The sequence below is a fragment of the Microtus ochrogaster genome, chromosome 17 (genome assembly GCF_000317375.1).
Source record: "Microtus ochrogaster isolate Prairie Vole_2 chromosome 17, MicOch1.0, whole genome shotgun sequence".
Lineage (NCBI taxonomy): Eukaryota > Metazoa > Chordata > Mammalia > Rodentia > Cricetidae > Microtus > Microtus ochrogaster.
This window is the reverse complement of record NC_022019.1, coordinates 23,817,509-23,821,746: the sequence shown is the minus strand read 5'-3', so window position 1 is coordinate 23,821,746 and position 4,238 is coordinate 23,817,509. Positions and strand designations below refer to the sequence as shown.

Genomic DNA, 4,238 nt, shown 5'->3' with positions numbered 1-4,238 from the left:
TGTCACTGGCATCTAGCTCTCGAGCTGCAGGTATGTGTGACATGTCTAGCTTGTATGCAGGTGAAAGGGACCCAAACTTCAGTCCCCATGCTTGCATGACTGTCACATTTCTGACTAAACTATCACCTGAGACTCAGATATTATTTTCAATTATTACATTGACAGATTGAATGTGATTAGAATAATGTTCAGTTTAAAACACCATGGACGTGTGTGTGTGTGTGTGTGTGTGTGTGTGTGTGTGCATGTGTCTGTAGTAAGCCCTACTTTTAAGAAAGAATATGTACATGTGGCAGTCCAAAGTGATGTTCAGTACAACCCTTGACATCTCACTATTTTTGGCACAGAGTCTCTTGTTTAGCCTGGACTCACTACTTCTGCCTGTAATAACTTGCTAGCTTTTCTCAGGTTTCTCAGACTCTGCCTCACCTGTCCTGGTTTCCAGTTACAAATACGCTTGCCTAAATTCATCAGGGATTCTAAACTCTATGTCCGCACAGATATAGGATGCATTTTGTCCAATGAATAATCTCCCTAATCACAAATTTGTTGTTGATGTGGGTTGTTATTTTTTGTCATTGAAGTTCTCCTGGTCTTTAGGCTATGGAAATCTTAGACAAGTGTTTTCTCAAACCATGAAATTCAATTTTAGAATGTGTGTGTGTATAAGAGAGAGCAGGTGTATGTATTTGTGTTTGCTTTTGTGTGTGTCTGTGTGTGTACTTTCCCTCTGTTATCAATATTAAGAGAATTTGGTTTTGTCATTTATAGTTTAATATAATTCCTATTTCTGGATGCAATGGCATCACATGTCACTTTATTTAGGAAATTAATTAATATGCAAGATAATATAGAATAGAACACTTATATTTCAAAAGAGAGCTCAGCGATTCCTTCGTTTTTTTTCTTTTTGAATTTTTTTAATGAATAAAACCAAGTGAAAGGAGAGAAAAATAATTTCTTAAACATTTTCTCAAATCCTAGAAAATGCTATAAACACAGTGGCACTGTTTCAATTTCTTTAAACTCAATTCCACACAAATTACAGTCATCTACATAATAAGTACTTAGGAGCACAATATCTTTGAAGTCTGTCAAGTTGATTTTTAAGGAGCTTTGTTACTCCTGTTGGACCCTGCCATTACTGCCCATCAAGAACCTTTATATCTTTCTTTTACTCACCTTCTGTTGCAGGAGAGACCCAAATTTAGGTGAGAGTGCGTAGTTTAAATGATAAATAATTAAAATGTAAGTTGCCAGCCCATCAGTAGCAGTGTATTATTTTGTCAAGATTTTAAGAGCAAATCAATTGTTTCTTTAACAAAAAATAGCAATCAACTATTCCAATCCAACATAAGGCATGCTACTAAAAGGTAATTACATGAAAACAATTGTGCACATAGTACCAGTACTTACAGGCACAAACCTAATACAGCAAATTTCACAAACCAATGGTCATGTAAGGCTATTAGAATTAAAAGTATGTGATATAAAAGTTGATAAGATTATAAATTTCAGTATGGCCTATCTGCCACCTGTATTGGAGTAGATTTATGGACCCTCACTAGTAGCCACCAATGATTCACTGAATAAATGTGTTTTCAGTTTGCTGTATAAAAGTTTCAAAACATAATCTTGTAAGTGATGATTATTATGCCAGAAACTTTGAAGTCAGACTTTCAGTTCTATGTATTCATTGACTATATATGGAACCCATGTTTTCTTTGTAGCTGCCATAACTGCGCTTGCTTGTCTCCTCGGATGCAGATGTTTATCAACTGTGATGCCTTGGGTCTAGGAGAAGGCAACCTGAGCAGTAAATGATGATGTTTCATTTGCCACACCATTTATTCTTCTTATAATTTTTTCCATATTTTTATTACTACAAACAAAACTTTTCACAGACCACAAAATTTTTGAGTCTTCTATGGTTAGTAGAAAACAAAATTCAATAAATAAACTAAGAAAATTTATTGTGGTCATGGACTCATTTTAACTCTTATAGGTTAGTGGAAAAGCTATGATTAAGAATTTAAGCCTTTATATTGGATCTCTAAAACGTCTTATGAGAAAAATATATAAAAACAAAATAGACATAAGCATATGTGTGATGCTATAATTCTTTAAATATATTTAAGTTGAAGCTTATTGTCTAATTATCACTATAGTATAACAATATGCTATCAAAAATACAAATACAAATCGGCATATTTCCTTAAATATATTTTAATTTTTATTAGTAATTCGTTGTATCAAAGATAAATCACTGATTATATACTTTTAAATATACCAAAACAAAATATAATACGATAAAAATACCACATAGAAATTTGAAAGGAAAAAACATGAGAATGAAAAGAGCCCAAGAACAGGCACAAGAATCAGAGACTCACTCGTTTACAGACTTTGGAATTTAAATAAAACACTAAATTTGAAGTCATATTATATACACAGAGAACCTGGTGCAGAAACATCATGGTACCTTTTACTTTTCATATCATCAGTGACTAAATACTAAAAAAAAATATAGTACATGTGTGGCTCATATGAAGTAATGGTACATGTGAATCAATATTTCAATTTCTTGATATTCCAATATTCTTGATAACTGTGAGTTTTTTGTTCACTACTCTAGTAGATCAGAAATGGACTTTCTGGTGTCTAGTTTCTTACTCTCTCCTACGCTTACAAGATGCTTTTTCTTTGTAGGAATACTTTAAAGCTGTTTGCCTTCCTTGTGAAGGTTAGTTTGGCAAAACATGACATTACCATCTGCAAATCATCCTAATTGTTGTTTTGTAAATGGCCACAGGTGTAACCTGCTGAGATTGGAGGATGGCTGCGTGTGAACAATAACCTACTCCTCCACTCTAAGACAAATGGTGCACAGTGCGAAAAAGTGAGGCTTCTAATGGAGATACTGAACAAAGTATTCAAACACTAATAACCTCCATGTATTAACTATTCTTGAACAATATTTTCTTTTTAAGGAAGTATAAACATGAAAATACAGGGGATGGAGAGGAAAGTTACTGTTCAAGAGAACTAGCTTCTCTCCCAGAGGAAGATTCTTAGAGTCGATGTGGTGGCTCATGTAACTACAATCTTGGGGATTTGATGCTCTCCTCTGGATGCTAAAGGCACTGCACATATGTGTTGCACAGACAATACATGCGTGCAAAACACTTATATTCATAAAACAAAAATCAAGGGAAAATGGCAAATAAAAAAATAAATCACGTATAAACATACTAGAACTGCTTTACTTTTTGATGAACTTTTACTACTCTCAATGATTTGTTAAGAATTGATATTTAGTCCCCTGCCGCCGCCGAATTGCACGGAGGCGGAGCCGCGGGTGCGTTCAAGATTCGGCCTCACCCGTAATCCACCGCCATGGCCGAGGAAGGCATTGCTGCTGGAGGTGTAATGGACGTCAACACTGCTCTTCAAGAGGTGCTGAAGACCACCCTCATCCACGATGGCCTCGCACGTGGCATCCGCGAAGCTGCCAAAGCCTTAGACAAGCGCCAAGCCCATCTCTGTGTGCTTGCATCCAACTGTGATGAGCCTATGTATGTCAAGTTGGTGGAGGCCCTTTGTGCTGAGCATCAAATCAACCTGATTAAGGTTGATGACAACAAGAAACTCGGGGAATGGGTAGGCCTCTGTAAAACTGATCGAGAGGGAAAGCCACGGAAAGTAGTTGGTTGCAGTTGTGTCGTGGTTAAGGACTATGGCAAAGAATCTCAGGCCAAGGATGTCATCGAAGAGTACTTCAAGTGCCAGAAATGAATAAATAAAAATTTTGGCTCAAAAAAAAAAGAATTGATATTGAGGACTTATAGGATAGCTCAGGAGGTACAGGTATCTGTTGCTAAACATGCTGAACTGCATTTGAGTTCTCTTATCCATGAGGGAGTAAAAAAGGACTAACTTCTATGAGTTGTCTGTAGACTACCATACGTATATGTTGACAATTGTTTTCTTAAGTCAAATGCTATGAAAATTGCAGAAGGAGTCATTAGACAATAATATTATTTAGATTTGAAGTTGAGATTTCTTTATTAGGATCACTAACATAATTAGTACCAACACTGTGTAATATTTACATTACTTCTCCATGCAAAAGCCAATTTTTATTTATGTTGACACAAAGAAGCTCCAAGGTCATTGTCATAAGTAATTGCCGTGAACGTTCTGCTGAAATGTAGGAGTTTTGTGTCTTACACACTGAG

General features: G+C 35.7%; 1 pseudogene; it reads left to right on the top strand.

Moving 5' to 3' along the window:
• Window positions 1–3,324: 3,324 nt before the first annotated feature.
• LOC101998979 lies at window positions 3,325–3,822 on the top strand (annotated as a pseudogene).
• The last annotated feature ends 416 nt before the right edge of the window (window positions 3,823–4,238 follow it).